Consider the following 16,776-nt stretch of genomic DNA (forward strand, 5'->3'; position numbering starts at 1 on the left):
TCACAGAATTCTGACTGCACCCACTGCCAATTACATTTCAAGTTCCTGTTCCTAAGCGGAGTTTGAGTCAGACCTTCGGAATCCCAAACGGTCTCCAAAAGAAACATGTCCCAGAGAATCTACCTTTCTGTGCAAGCCCAGATTAGTGATGCAAGACCCCCACCCTTGGACAGTACAGTACTTGGAGCATTACTAGTAATCTCACTGAAAGAATGTCTGAACATGCTGTACTTAGAAAGTTACAGAACAAAACATGTCTGAGGGGAACTACATACCACATTGTTCTTTAGACGAGCACATGGGCTGTCTTATTCTGTGTGGTAGGTGGGAGACTACACAAAGCAAAATAAGGTAGATGGTAGAAATTAAATATGGTAATTCCTTAATCCACACTTTCCTATTGTCCAGCTCCCAGGAGCTGGAATAAATGTGCAACACAAAACTGATTGTGGTAAAAATATGAAGCTAATTAACTACCCCAGTGAAGTCTCCCACAAAGGACAGGGAAACAACAAGGCCGTTGATGTGGTTTAGATGGTCTTCTGTATTCCCTGCATGGATTATTTTCAATCCCAGAAAAATGAGCATAACAAGGATTTAGAATATTAAGGTGCAGTAGACATAGTTCCACATCAATGTTCAAGCTGTGCTCCTCAGTTGCGTTTCCAAGTTCTGGGAGTGGGACACTTGCTAAACAACAGAAGAATGCAGTTTATGTCTCTGATCACGGTTGTATATGTCCTAAATGGAGATTAGGATAAACTCTTTGTCTGAGTCATTAGTTTCCTCTCAATGAATAACTTGTAGAACCCCTATCTTCCAACCTACCTGACAGACAGTAGGACTCTAAAACAGACTTAAAGGTGTCTTAGGGCTGAAAGGGTTAAATATCCTTTTGAGACATTTACATTCATATCCTGTGGCCACTCACAAAGTGTCCGAAGTTAAAAGCAAGAGGCCTGCTGTTCTAGAGCTAGAAGATTTCATGTCGATCTTTCACAGTAGAGCCAGCTTAGTTATCTTGGCTGCTAACTATAGCCACAGTTCACAATTCTCTAAGAAACATCTCAAGCCTCATGATCTTGGGTGCTGTATGCGAGACCTCAACGACCCTGTTTTCCAGAGCTCCGTACTCCTGAAACTTGGGCTTCTATGAGCTCGGCAATGAAGGAGTTACATGGTTTAGGTCTTGCATGGGCTCTCTATGCCTGGATGAATTACACAGGTGTCCAAACATATGTAATGGTCTAAATGTTTGAGATGCTTAAGTGAAGCGTTCCTTCACCGGTTTTGATGAAACCCTATCAGCCGCTCCTCCCTATAAACTCTCTCCCCCTTTCACACACGAAAAAGCTAAGGCCTTAAACAGGGTCTTGAGAGATTCTGGATTCAGTTCCCAGTGGTGCCACACTCTCCTTGTGTTATGTTGGCCAAGTTACTTAGCCCAGATTTTGAAAGGTATTTAAGCAATTCTGTGCTCAGCATGCGACTGCCTAGTGGATTTAGGAGGCTAAGTCTCATTTTCAAAAGGGAGTTAAGCACTTAGAAGCCGAATTCCCTTTTGAAAAATCAGAGCCTTATTCTTTCCATGCCTCAGGTTCCCATACCCTTCAAGCCAGCAAATATTATCTCACTGACAGTACACTTTGGGGATATGCTTACAGAAGGGCTAAGCAAGCCTAAAATGTCAAAGTACAGATACATGGCTTCCCAAACAGTCACATCTTGACAGGACAGGAGTTAATTACCTGTAGCAGGGGCAGAAAGAAGGGGGTCACTAGTGGTTCAGGTTTGAATATAACATGGTTTCTGTAAAGGGAAATCATGTCTTACTACACTATTAGAGTTCTTTGAAGGGGTCAACAAACAGGTGGACAAGGGGGATTCAGTGGATATAGTGTACTTAGATTTCCAGAAAGCCTTTGACAAGGTCCCTCACCAAAGACTTACATAAATTAAGCAGTCATGGGATAAGAGGGAAGATCCTTTCATGAACTGAGAACTGGTTAAAAGACAGGGAACAAAGGGTAGGAATAAATGGTAAATTTTCAGAATGGAGAGGGGTAACTAGTGGTGTTCCCCAAGGTCAGTCCTAGGACCAATCCTATTCAACTTATTCATAAATGATATGGAGAAAGGGGTAAACAGTGAAGTGGCAAAGTTTGCAAGTGATACTAAACTGCTCAAGATAGTTGAGACCAAAGCAGACTGAAGAACTTCAAAAAGATCTCACAAAACTAAGTGATTGGGCAACAAAATGGCAAATGAAATTTAATGTGGATAAATGTAAAGTAATGCACATTGGGGAAAAATAACCCCAACTCTACATACAATATGATGGGGGTTAATTTAGCTACAACTAATCAGGAAAGATCTTGGAGTCATCATGGATAGTTCTCTGAAGATGTCCATGCAGTGGTCAGTGGCAGTCAAAAAAGCAAATAAACAGGAATCATTAAAAAAAAGGGATAGAGAATAAGATGGAGAATATCTTATTGCCCTTATATAAATCCATGGTACGCCCACATCTTGAATACTGCATACAGATGTGGTCTCCTCATCCCAAAAAGATATACTGGCACTAGAAAAGGTTCAGAGAAGGGCAACTAAAGTGATTAGGGGTTTGGAACGGGTACCATATGAGGAGAAATTAAAGAGGCTAGGACTTTTCAGCTTGGAAAAGAGGAGACCAAGGGGGGATATGATAGAGGTATATAAAATCATGAGTGATGTGGAGAACGTGAATAAGGAAAAGTTATTTACTTGTTCCCAGAACATAAGAACTAGGGCCACCAAATGAAATTAATGGGCAGCAGGTTTAAAACAAAAAGGAAGTGCTTCACACAGCATACAGTCAACTTGTGGAACTCCTTACCTAAAGAGGTTGTGAAGACTAGGACAACAGGGTTTAAAAGAGAACTGGATAAATTCATGGAGGTTAAGCCCATTATGGCTATTAACCAGGATGGGTAAGGAATGGTGTCCCTAGCCTGTTTGTCAGAGGGTGGAGATGGATGGCAGGAGAGAGATCACTTGATCATTACCTGTTAGTGGCCAATGCCAGGTGCTCCAGAGGGAATGAACCTGTCAGTAGACAGGATACTGGGCTGGATGGACCTTTGGTCTGACCCAGTACGGTCATTCTTATGTAAATCATTCTCTGGGGTTTTATTGCCAGGGTTCAGGACTTCATTTCCTTCATGCACTTTTCCAAGGAATTAACTCTAAGACAAAAACAAATAAGTGCAGTCCACACAGGGTAGCTCTTGCATTTCCTCAGTACCAGCTGAGAGCTAACATGTAGCTGAGGCCAAACAGACTCAACATCTTAGTAGGCTGCACAACTGGGTGTCCCAGTCAGTAACAGAACCTGTAGAGAGGTTAGTTCCTAAACTGGCTCTGTCCCACCTTGTAAGCTCCCAGCTGGTAAGGGGGAAAAACACAAGAGCTATCCTGTGTGGATTGGACTTGTTTTTCATATATTAGACTTAATTGCTTGGAAAACTGCACAAAGAAAATTAAGCTGGTAAAGCCTCTGTCTGGGAACGAGCTCCTGAAACTCCAGGCCATTGGCTTGGAGGTGTCACATAGGGACACCATGAGGACTAGGTATAGAGAGGGAGCGCTTCAAGGTCTCCTTCAGAACATGCCAAGACCTGTACTCCCTATCAAGCATCGGGTATGTCTTCGCTACCCACTGTATCGGCAGGTAGCGATCAATTGTTAAGACGCGATATATCGATCCCCGAACGTGCTCCCTGTCGACGCCGGAACTCCACTGGAGCAAGCAGCAGCAGCGGACTTGACAGGGGAGCCACGGACGTCGATCCCGCGCTGTGTGGACCCCAGGTAAGTCGATCTAAGATACTTAGACTTCAGCTACGCTATTCACGTAGCTGAAGTTGTGTATCTTAGATAGATTCCCCCCCGTAGACCAGCCCATCTTTATAATGGGTTTGTCATCTCTATATAAGTAAAAAAAAAAAAAACCCACACACACACACACACACACACACTTTGAACCATGAAGAATCCTTAAGCTTTGACTCACTTAGTAGCCATATGGGGTCCATTTACAAAAACCCCCTTGATACCAATGAGATTTCAGGGTATAGATGAGACAGTATGACACTTGCTGTGCTGCTCCAGCTTGATTCGCTCTTCCCTCTTTCTGAAGGGCTTGTTATCTGTGCTTCATTGGGCTTGAAGGTTCCATAGAAGGTTATTAACAAGAAGCCAGCATTGTGATAAACCTATGTAAGTGTTAGCTCAATATCAGATACAGTAAATATTACCCATTCTGGGTGATTAAATTAGGGAATGCCCTAAAATATGCAGTCTGATAAGATGCAGTCACATGAAGCTCATATTGGAGCTCTTCCACAATAGATCAAAAAAGTTGTAACATTCTTTAACACAATCTATTGCCACACAGACTTCCTGTGACCTTGGGTGAGTCATTCAGTCTGTTTCCCAACAATGGGTCTGGTCTACACTCCCCTCCAGGGGTGTGGTGAGCACAGATTAATATCTGAGTGCTCAATCTTTACAGTGATGGCAGGGCCAGATAAATACAGAAAATAATTTTTTTTAAAAAAAGAGATAGAAGTTTTTACATGCAAGTTCTTAAGTTAAGAGTTAGCTAATGTAGTTCAATTTCTCGATCTAGAACAGGCAGCTACAAGTATAGCGATTCCAGGATTGGTACAGGGAGCACTAGTCACTTACTGCATTGAAAAGGCTTATGTTACAGCTAAAGCTGAGGATACCAAAACTAGAGCTAAAGATTGTTGTGACTGCCGGGCCTACAAAGTGTACCTCCTATTGCAAGCTCAAATATAAAAAGGGAGTGAAAGTTCATAAGATGTTACAATCACCTATAATTTTTACCTACTTGGAAATTAACTGAAAAGCCATGTTGAGTTATTTTCAATAACCAAATATTATAAACAAGCACAAGACAAGCAGACAAAAGCTGGATTAGTCCAAACAAAAAAGAACTTGTTGATATAATTCAAGGACTGTTGAAATCATGCTTGGTAAAAACAGAAGATGTGGAACCAGAAGCTAACAGACCAAAACCGGAGTGATTACAATTAGACCTAATTGGTGGACAAAATGAAAGATTAACTACATTGCCCACTTTTCCCCTTTTGGGGTTTCTTAAAGGGACTAAAAAAAAAAAAAAAAAAAAAAAAAAAAAAACACCCACTCACACACTTCAGTTCTCTTCCATCTGTCCCACCCTGCATCCCAGTTCATCTCAGCTCATTCCTTGATCTGCCAGCACTGCAACTCATCTAAAGAGCTTTCTTCCTGAAAAGAAGGCTGTCTGGCTCACTCTCCTGGTTTTTCCCATCAGATCCTGAAGTAAATCATCCTGCATTCATCCACACCTGCTTCATCTATGGAGAAAGGGTCCAACCAGATGATGGTCCTGACCAGAACACAATTAACCTGACTCCAAGCAGCAGCTGTCATGGTCAAGTTGCCAGCCAAAGCATCCGCTTGGAACTAATCTGCAGTCCAGATGTTCCCAAAACATCAACAAAAGCCATATTTCAACCATCTTTTTATCCTGTCTCTCCTCCACCTTGTGTCTGGTGGTTTGTTAAGCACAGGATAAGTGAATGCCTTTCACAACAGGACAGAGGCAAATTAAGTTTTTCCTTTCACCAAAGAAAGGCTGCTCTGAAAATAAGACTGATTTTGACTCCAAAAGACCTTTGATAAGGCCTGAGTGTTTTATAATCCGTTTCAATATAAATACTTTTTAATTTCTTGTTCTTATATTCAATCAATAAACTTGCAAATTGAATGAAGGCTTTTGGGCATTTGCCATGTAAAACCAAGGGCTCGGTTTAAAAATAACTCCACACTGGCCTACCAGTGTTTAATGTTGGTCAGAGAGAGTTTATAAACACCCTTAACTCTTTGGGCCTTTAAGATCAATACCCATACAACAGGATTAAAACCAAGTAGGCGCTAGGAGTCTACAACTCCCATTAAGGTTAAGAGTTGCAGGAGCTCTGTAACAGTTGGGGTCAGGTCCATGTTGACTAATTCTTAAGGTGATTGTGCAGCATAAAGGTTAAACAGGGACCAGATGGCTCCTCCCCCCTTCGCGCCCCCCCCCCCCCCCAATCCACACACACCGACAGTTAAAGCCACTTGGTGCTGATGAATGGTGGATCAATAGCCCTGAGGAATGACCTCTTTCTGCAAAGGGAAGGAACAGCAGCCAATTCATTGCCACTAAGAACCTCACTTCTATAACCCTGTCATTGCACCTCAGGTCTGACCTGAAGGAACCAACTCAGGACACAAGCGGCTAACTCCATGCCCAGTCAGTTCTTGGCCCTGGGTAGCTAATGGTGCATGGTGTTGGTGACTTTTAGATGTGAACATGTTGGAAACCAGTCTCCAGCAGCTTCTGGAGAAATGGCTTCCAGCTGCCATAGGTCCAGACTGGATTAGTACTGGTGAGAATACACTACTCAACCATTTGCCAGTGTATCCACATAAGAGCCCTAACTGTTCCCTAGGGAACTACAATTTAAGGACAGTTGGGAAAACTTGATTTGCACAAACGAATCTTATGCACACTTCTCCCCCCAGAAGCAAGTTCTGATCCTTTGGCTTCCTCCACCCATTTTCTTACAGGTTGAAAGGAGGTTCTGTTCTTAGACAGGCTGTTTGTTAAAGCCAATACATTCCATAATTAATGCAAACAAAATTCATCTCCCAGATAAGCCGGTGCTTGCTTGTTCCCACTTTAATGCTTAATGAGCTAGCAGTCAGGTTTCCTATAAGGCCAAGCAGCATAGGCCTTTTATAGTCAGTAGAATTCCTGAGGAAAGGGCGAGGTTAAAAGCTTTCAAAAAGGGAAAGCATATGAGTGGGGATTATAGTGAGTGATCCAGATATCCAAGTTCTCATTGCAGCCTGTGTGTGGATTATTTAATGGTAACAAGAAGTATTGATTCAAGAGCCAGGGATTGTGGTAAATGGAGTTTGAAGGCTGAAAGACCAAGTCCCCTAGGCTACAGCTGTGGGAGAGATAAGTGATCAGAACATCCTGGGGAAATGAGCCTTTTCAGTTCTCCTCCTCCATACATCTGTTTAGACAACCCTTGAATTTGTATAAATAAGACCTGGTATGAGGTATCATACCAAACAAAAATCACATTCCCTTGCAAGCCAGTAAATAGAGAACATGCAGTCTAGCTTGTACATAGGAGGGATAGCCACGCTCCAGGAGAGGAAACAATATAGGGCAAACAGTCCATTCATTGATTTAAATTTGGGCATTATGTTAACTTCAACCATGTGTCAAGTATCAGAGGGGTAGCACCTTTAGTCTTAAAGGTGCCACAGGACCCTCTGTTGCTTCAGCCATGTGAAAACTCAACAAATAGCCTGACATGAACACAATTAGCATGAAGCACAGAGTAGTTTTGAAATGCAATCAAAGCCAGTAGCCTCTTCATTTAGGGCCTCAGAACATCCATTATTTGGTAGAAGTGAAAATAAAGGATTGACTTCAGTAGGTCTCTTACAATCCACATTTTGTTGGGACAATCCCTGTTCACTGTGCTAGTCTTTGGAAGCTGCAATGTGCTTTAGGAGGGCCACTAACAAACACAATAAGAAAGCAGTTTAAAAATAAAAAAAAATAAAAAAATACACATTATCTGCCTTCCTTGGAAAATAATGTTCTCCATAAGGAAATATTCCCTTCCCCTTGTCTTCTCTCCCATTCTTATCAACATCCAATTGTGTTCTTAATTGAAGTGAAGTAACAATCTCAAGAAGACTTGATATCATTTGAAAATAAGATGTAGAATATAATTTTGCAAAGGCACTTCATCTCCCACTCCTAGGTAGTGGGAACGGCTTCCTAAAAAAACACTGGGAAACAGTGTTACATATAGGGTTACCATATTTCAGCAAGCAAAAAAGAGGACGGGAGGAGCTCCGCCCTAGCCCCACCCCTGCCCCACCCACTTCCCACCCCCCCTCAGAACCTCCAACCCTCCCCCCCGCTCCTTGTCCCCTGACTGCCCTCTCCTGGGACCCCTGCCCCTAACTGCCCCCCGGGACCCTACCCCCTACCTGTACCCTGACTGCCCAAAACCTTATCCACGCCCCCAGAAAGCCCCCCCTGAACTCCTGACCCTCCCCCCCCCACCCCCCCGTCTCTTGACTGCCCCCTCCAGAACCTCCCTGCCCCTTCTCCAACCCCCTGGCTCCCTTGTTGTTGGCCTTCGGTTCACCTAAGGTCTCTCTGGGAGCTTGCTCAGGAACTGCCTGAGCCGCTGGGCAGCAGCGGGGGAGGAGCTCCAGACCGCCGGAGCCGATCTGCGATGCAGGGAGGGAGTGAGCGAGCTCTGCTGCAGGGGGAGGAGGGATTCCCTCTCGCTGTCTGAGCCCCATGTAAGTGGCACCATCCGGCTGCCCTGTTAGCCGCGCGTGCTCTGCATGGGGGGGGGGGGGGGGGAAGGGAAGTCCGGACATTAACAAATTCCCCCCCGGACGCTATTTTTAGTTCAAAAATCTGGACATGTCCAGGGGAATCCGGACAAATGGTAACCCTAGTTACATATGGAAAATGCTTTAGTGTTAATTCTTTGACCTCAGGTGGTATTATTCATATTACTGTAGCACCTGGGAGACCAGGACTTCATTGTGCAAGGTGCTGCACAAAGAGAACAAAAAGATGATCGGGATAGTGATTTCAGTGGCTTCTCGCCTTGTTTAACTGTATGCAATGGAAAGGAGCAAGCTGCAGCATCAGGTCAGTTTGCCTATGACTTTAGGGCCAATGTTGCATCCCTTAATCAAACGAGTAATCCCCTTAATGTCTGGGTATTTCCACAGTCCTTATCACCAGGGTATTAAATGCTAATGGGACTGCTCACATGAAAGGCTGCAGGATTAGGGCTTCAATTTCTCCATAACCAACATGCCTTTTGTTAGCAAAGGTCGTGCTAAAGAGGCAAAGAATCTCACGGGAAATGGAGCCTGGGAACAAGTAGATTCTAAATTTTAATCTGCATGTTTTTGATTAGCCAAATGTGTTCTAATTCTCTGCCCAGGTCACATCCAGACCAACTTTGCCAACAGAGGAGAATTAAAAATCCAAATCTCAATTTGCAGAATGTTGACAACCTAACCTCTTTTCTTACAACCTAGTCTTTGAAGACTTGATTCTCTATTTATGGAGTATTTCTATTTACAGGAGCAGACTCATTTAACCTCCTTGGGACAGGAACCTTAATTTATAAAAGGCCATGCACATGTAACTCTGCCCAGCAATAGTTAGCCATCTCTCAGCCCACCTTCCAAACCACAATAAAGGAGAAAAACAAAACCAAAGTCATGGCTAGGTGACATTTCCGGAACATCTAAGGTAGTCTCTACAGTACAGAGATTACACCAGCATAGCTAGCCCAGCATAACCCCTGTGGGAGAAAAACGAGTTTTTACTCTTTGGGGTTAAAACAAACCAGAGGCAGTTTATTTTGAGCAACTGCAGTTAGTTGGGAGTACACACGGGTAGAGTTTCCCCTTCCGAGGTAGGTTTCAGTTAGATAAACAATTAAGACAAGCATTTATACTTTTTGTGACATACAGTAATGATTAACAACTGCATTTTGTTTACACATATTCCTTCCTGTTATTTTACTTTTTTCAGCAATTTATGCTACAATCTGCATTTTATTTTTATTTAACACAAGGTCAAAAAACAGCATGTTACAGTTTCTCCCCCTCCCCACTGCCCTGCTTGAACGTCTCGCGTTATTAGCTATTAAAGTTAGCCTAACTTTTGCTCTTTCTGAAAGACTAAGTTGTCTGCTTCCCCCCCCCCCGCCCCCCAACTTCCACACAGCCTATGCTGACAGAAAAGGGGAGGGGTGTTCCATTGTTGTAGGACCACCATTGCCCTGAAAGTAGTAAAGCTTGGTCTACACTTAAAAGTTATATTGGTCAGGAGTTAAAAGGGGGTGGGGGGAGGGGCGCAGAACAGAAAAAAGTGCTTCTGTCAACGTAGACATCTTTGATTGGGGAGGTATTGTTCCTACACCGATGGGAAACCCTCTCCATCGGTGTAGGCTACACCTACAGTACAGGCATAGCTATGCAAGGATACGGTCTTGACCTAACCTTTAGGTACAGGCAAAACCTGGGAACACTGAGGAGACGCTGCTTTGCGGAAAGCAGCGTGTAGGTGACTAGGATAGTCTATAAAAGAACGAGTAATAGATGGAGTGCATGCCAAAAGAATCCGAGAGAGACCAGGCTCAACTGACAGACTTCTGTTCTATACCTCGTTTGCAAAAGTACCCCCTTGAGTCAATGCCCTGCAAGACGACAGGAGCGTAAGCTTGTCCTTCTACATCTCCCACCGTGCAGTACTTTGAAGCCTGGCAAATGCCACCATGTAAAGAGATCCCTTAGCAGTATGTTAAAGTGGAAGGGAAGGAAAAGGGGAAGGAAATAGGAACAGAACTCAATAAGTGGATCTTATCCTAAAGTGCTCATTCCCCTCTGTGTAGCTTGTCCTCCATAGGGTGGGACAGAGGAGCATACATTGAAGCTTATGGAGCTGGCATGAAGAGGCACAGCATACTTGCTATACTAACAGTCATTCTAGATGAATGGTTTCTCTTGGAATTAAGATTTAACAGATCTATAACAGACACTCAAGTCTGAAGAGGCAAAGTCACTCCTACAATTCTTATTGCCATAGTACAGGAAGAATTGTCCTTCCCCTTAAGCCAGTTTTCATTGATGCCTCTCTCTTAAGATAGAGCGATACTCCTCCTCCCTTCCCCATAAAATGCCCTATGGTCTAGGGAAAGGTGCAAGGGGCTGAGATCCAGGATAGGAGTGCAAGTCTCTGCTGTTTATATCTCTGGGCATGTCGGAGCCCTTGTTCGAGAGCAAAGCCACGTGCTGTCCAATCTTAGAAAGCAGGCAGACAAGTAGTCATCCCATTTCACAAATAAGCTGACTGAGACGCTGCATAAGGTCACTTCTGGCAGATCTGGGAACAGAATCCAGATCTCTAACAGGGCAGACTAAAGACTCTACCCCTGCCTAATATATGTAGTTGGTTATCCCATCTAACCACTAAACCACACTTCCCTCCAGAGCCAGGAAGAGAACCCAGCAATCCTGGTCCCAAACATTCTCCTGCTGTCTAGAAAATAGCTGTCTAACCCACTGGGAGATTTGTCCCCCATGCTGTTCACCTAGGGAAGGAGCTGCTCCTTCAGTTCACGAAGTAGAAGTCTGTTGGGTGTGAAGGTCCAGGGTTCTGTCCCTGCTCATAGGGGTGAGGCATGGTCCCTATAGCTGCACATAAAGATACATTTCCTCTAGTGTTCCTTATACAAGGAATTTGATTCAACTCCCACACCAAACCTTTATAAATTGTTTCCTCCCCCCCAAAAAACCTATTATCTGTCAGCTTATGGAGGGATATACAGCAAAATTCCACGTGTTGCAGATTCTGGTCATTTTAAGCTACGCTGATAAGACCATTAGCTGGATGGTAGTCTTAGGGCTTACCTGTGTCAGGAAATGGCGAACAGAGACCAGTGCTTCCAGCTGGCTTTACAACATCCATGTGGTTTAGGGAAAGATCTAGGGAAGGAAGAGATTAGAAAGGGCCAAAACAAATACAGTTTTCCAGGTTGGGTCACAACTGTTTGCTTTAGATGCATTTTATGTACACAACTTAAAGCATCTGAATTTAGCAAAGCAGACACTAAAAGCCAGTGTTTTCTGATGACTTTGCTTCCCTACTCATCCCCAGCCCCCCTGCACAGGGACTCCCCGGGAAAAGGGGGTGAGCACCGTGGGGAGCAGGGCAGGGATATGGCATGCTTAGGGAAGGGAGCAGAGTGTGCAAGAGGCCGATGGTTCGGAGAGCTCTGCTGGGGCATCCAGTGCCAGAGGAGAAGCCCAGTGCTTGTGCACCAAAGATGCTACTTGAGATCAGAGCAGGGTTTGAGGACACTTAATACACTAGCCCAGAGTCTCCACTAGTGCTGTCCCCAGGGAAGCTAGGACAGTAGTTGATGTTTCAGAAAATTGCTAGCATAGGCCAGGCCAGAATCTTTCCAGGTTGACAAAGCTAAAGATCTAAGATAACAGCAGACAAACACCTACTATGCCCCTTGGACCTCTTCTGCATCAAAGCAGAAAAAAGAAGCCCAGTGCCCCCTTTTGTAGGTTACCTTGATTATCAACTCTTGGGGGTGGGGGGCGCAGAGTGAAGGGCATAGAAAAGATTTTCCCACCCACCCTCTGTTAAGGCCTTCCAGGAAGCCTGTCTTGTACAGCACCATTACAAAACCCATCAGAGTGAGTAATGGTTTGTGTTCCCCCTGCTAAAATGGGCAGACTGGATCTAGAGGCTGTGTCAATGAAGGCTGTTTCATTCGCACTCCAATGGAAGTCAGGTGCAGTCCTTGGTGGACAATCTCCACCGGACAGATGGCAAGAATGATAAACAAACCATACATTTCTACCCCCAAAAAGGATTTCCTCCCATCTGTCACGTGTACACCACATGTCTGAGCCCAGAGATGCCTCAGGGCTCCCTTTCAGAACCAAGGAACACCTCCCATCCATAGACATTTCCTCCAGCTTTCAATTGCCAACCCTTCCCCTTTCAATCTCATCCAAAAATACAGCAGCTATTATCATGTTACCCACCTGCTGCCCCGAAGAGGTCATCAGCTCCTGTACTGGCTTCCCCTCTTTTCTTAGCATTTAAGCTTCTCCTCACTTAGATTTCTCCACCCACCATTCCCACCTGTATTGTACTACTCTGGTTCTCTACATTGCTGCCAGGGAAGCCTCTCCCCAATTCTAAGAGCAGCCATTGACCAAGGCAGCCTGGCTCCATTGGGGTGACACCACCAGAGAACTGGGACTGTGGGGCTGTACGTGGGACTATTATTTAGCAGGGAGCAATGCTTAGTCCCTCGTGCAGATTGATAAGGGAAAAAAGGGGACTAATTTCTGCTACCAAACTAAGCCAGATCTGAAAATAAAATGACTATAGTGACACCATATCAGACAACAACGAGTCTGGTGGCACCTTAAAGACTAACAGATGTATTTGGGCATAAGCTTTCATGGGTAAAAACCTCACTTCTTCAGATGCATAGAGTGAAAGTTACAGATGCAGGCATTGTATACTGACCATGGAGAGCAGGGAGTTACTTGGCAAGTGGAGAACCAGGAGCGGCATTCAGGGGTCTATGTGGGGAATGGGAAAGAGAGGGACATTTGGAGGTCTGGGGGGGCACTTTGCTGTCCAATTCATGGTAGGTGGAGGCCCCCCCATTTCCCAAAATCCTTTAATCCAGGCCTGTCTATACACTACACCATATTGCCTCTTGGCGGTGTCAAAGCCTAGGCCATAGCAACCCCAAAGGCTGCTTTATCTTGTGTCAGGGAGTGCTCCTATCCCCATTCTTCCCCTCTGCGAGGGCAAAGGAAATAAGGCCAACTCTGTCCTCTTCCCCCACCATCATTCCTGTGCTGTGCTTGGCTGGAAGGAAGAAAGAATTAGGGCTCACATCTGTCTGGAGGTGCCTAGCGAAGCACTTCAAGACCTAACTTTTGGTTTACACATAGGTAGGGGCCTACCTAATTCTCAGCCATGAAAAATCTGGTCTTTTGTGTGCTTTTACCTTATACTATACAGATTTCACAGGGGAGACCAGCATTTCTCAAATTGGGGGTCCTGAGTTGCAGGAGGGGGTCATAAGGTTATTTTAGGGGGTTGCAGCCACCCTTACTTCTGCACCGACTTCAGAGCTGGGCGACCAGAGGGTGATGGCTGTTGACCAGCTCTGAAGGCAGCACCATCACCACCAGCAGCACAGAGCTAAGGGTGGCAATACCGAACCATGACACGCTTACTTCTGCGCTGCTGCCCTCAGAGCTGGGCGGCCAGAGAGTGGTGGCTGCTGACTGAGTGCCCAGCTCTGCAGACATCGCAGGAGTAAGGGTGGCAATACCATACCATGCCATGGCATCCTTACTTCTGCACTGCTGCTGGCGGCAGCTCTGTCTTCAAAGCTGGGCTCCCAGCCAACAGCCGCCGCTCTCCAGGTGCCCAGCTCTGAAGGCAGCACCACCGCCAGCTGCAGCACAGAAGTAAAGGTAGCAGTACCACAACCCCCCCCTACAATAACCTTGCAACCCCCCTCCCCCAACAACAACTCCTTTTTGGGTCAGGACCCCTACAATTACACCAGATTTAAATAGCTGAAATCATGACATTTACCATTTAAAAAACCTTATTACTGTGAAATTGACCAAAATGGACCTGGAATTTGGTAGCGCCCTACACATAGGATCCCAGAATACTGAAGATTTTAATTAAACACTTTCAGCTTTCCTTCTTGACAGCGCAAGTATTGTGGGCAAAATGGCTACAGTCCTAGAATAGTTACTGGCTAGACAGCCCTGTTTCTCAGAGCCTTGAATTGTGATTGGTGATTGCAGGGCTGAAGAGGGTACAAAGGGTCTCCTGTCACAGGGGCAGTCCACATCCACAAAGCCCTGCACCAGGAACTCTCTTCACCCCTATCTTAATACACAATTATGGAGAGGGGTGGCTATAGTTGGGTTTGAGCTCAAATGGCCCCTCACTTTCCCTCCTGAAATTCAGCACCAGCAAAGCCAGCTACCCTGCCCAGCCCCAGTACTGGGGCAAAGCCAGATACCCTGCCCAGCGGCAGGAGTCACCTGCATATCTCGGCAAAGGCACAACTCTCCTTTGACTTGGCAACATTTCTACCTCACAGTCTGAGGGCAGGGAGTCTCTCCCTCGTCCTATGTTCTACACCAACATTTTCTTGGCGTCACTAGGATTATTTTCCTTTTTCCACCAGGCCTCTTTTCTAGGGATGGGGTCTAAATAGAATGGGACCGAGATGAGCAGCTTCATCCTAGTCTCCCTTCTTGTGACTAATACACAAGCACACCCCGATTCCTGCACAGTTACCAATGTCTCCTCACAAGGGGCCACAGAGCAGAATAGCAGGCCTGCCACAGGTCAGCACTGAGCTGTATTGACAGAGCTAGCCCCCTATGTCTACACAGGGCAGAAAAATCCACAGCCGGCCTGTGCCAGCAGACTTAGTCTCACCGGCTCCAGCTACTTCACCACAGTGGAGACTTCTGGGCGTAGGCTAGAGCCCGAGCTCTAGGACCCTCCCACCTCACAGGGTCCTACAGTCTCAGCTCCCACTGCAGCACAGATATCAACACAGCAATGAGACAGGGCCACAGCCCCCCAAGCCCACATTGGCTGGCACAGGCTAGCTACAGGTTTTTCTTTGCTGCGTAGACATACCCTCAGCTAACACAAGGCACACCTGCCCTGCCCCTGCTTTAACTCAGAGCCATTTTGAATCTCTCCCACGGCCATGTTTAAATGGGCAATATAAGCAAATGGGATGATCCTGTAAGGTATTGAGTGCATCCCTTCCCTTCACTAAAGGAAAAGATGGGCATATTAGGCACAAAATGGCACAATCTAAGGTAGGGGGCAGTAGCTGTGAAATTCCTTATGTAAATACCTAGCCTGAGAGCACCACCCGCTACTGCCTCCACCCAGGCTTAACCTGGAACCTTACCTAGCAGCAGTACAGGACTGCTAGTCAAAGCAGGGGCAGATTCTGCAGTGCTGGGTGGAGTAATACCCTCAGGTAGGGCACAGAAAAAGCCAGCTTCTCACAGGCCCAGTCACAAATACAACAGGATCTTCCCCCTACCCAAGTAAAGGTAATTTTAAAATTACCTTGCACCCTTCAGGAACAAAACAGATATTTCCTCCTTTACCTTTTAACTCTTTTCCTAAAGTACCTTTTCCCACTGCTTCCTCCTCCTCCCTTTTATAGCCGGCAGGGTGAGGGGGCACAGTAATTACTTCTCTGCAGCTGGCCCAGCCCTGCTACTCTGCAAATCCCTGCAGCTGTGGGAGGACACACTATACTCCATCTACCCAGAGGGGGAGAGTTAACTCCTTCCCTGCCACCCTCTGGTGGGATGGTTTTTAGCTGATCTATTTTTAACTATTCTGTTAATTTTCCTATTGCTGATATACTTTACTGGAATAATAAAATAAACAAACATATGCAGTGGCATGCTCTCTTTTTGTAAAGAGAAAGAGCTGTCAAATTACTCCACCTAAAAAGGGATTCACACCAGCCTGTTAGTCCTCCTGAGAGACGTTAAGAACCAGGGAAGGTGAACTACCTCACAAAGGGAAAAAAGATAATGAAGGGTTCAGGAAAACTCACATTGTCCAAAGCAGGGACAAATCAACACCACAACACTAACACTCTCTGCACACAGCACTTCTTCCATCCTGTGTCAGGGAAGAATGATACGCCCACTTCATACCAAAGTCCTAGCCTAAGTAGCAAACATGCTTCTCTGGTGGTCGCTTTCTTGCAAGGGTCTGTCTTTGCTATTAATTACCTGCTTCTTTATTTTGTCCTTTGGCTACTTGTTGTTATGACAGCCTCTCAATTTTCAACTTACAGTCCTGCCTCATTGCCACAAACAAAACTTCTAGTGAATTCATTGAATTATACCCATGAAACAGGAGAGACCAAGCCAGCCCCACCCTTGAATATCCTGTAGTCCAGTGGAAAACCTGGGTTCAAGGCCCTGGTCACATCACACAGCATGTGGATCTGAACTTGTGTCCTGGCTACGCGCTCTAACTGTTGGGTA

The 16,776-nt window shown here is 45.4% G+C and overlaps 1 long non-coding RNA gene across 2 annotated transcripts in view; it reads right to left on the bottom strand.

Annotated features, from left to right (window-relative positions):
- The window catches only part of LOC135975595 (uncharacterized), a 31,403-nt gene extending 15,454 nt beyond the window's left edge, over nt 1-15,949 (bottom strand). Inside the window, exons 1-3 of one of the 2 annotated variants that reach the window (XR_010592526.1) lie at nt 15,836-15,949; nt 11,578-11,652; nt 11,226-11,361 (exon numbers count right to left, since the gene is read on the bottom strand). This is a non-coding gene — a long non-coding RNA (uncharacterized LOC135975595). Of the gene's footprint in view, nt 1-11,225; nt 11,362-11,577; nt 11,653-15,835 lie in introns of those variants that run through there. The other variant, XR_010592525.1, reaches the window with a different exon arrangement.
- Between the last annotated feature and the right edge of the window lie 827 nt (nt 15,950-16,776).

Source organism: Chrysemys picta, chromosome 14 (assembly GCF_011386835.1).
Source record: "Chrysemys picta bellii isolate R12L10 chromosome 14, ASM1138683v2, whole genome shotgun sequence".
NCBI classification, from domain to species: Eukaryota; Metazoa; Chordata; order Testudines; family Emydidae; genus Chrysemys; species Chrysemys picta.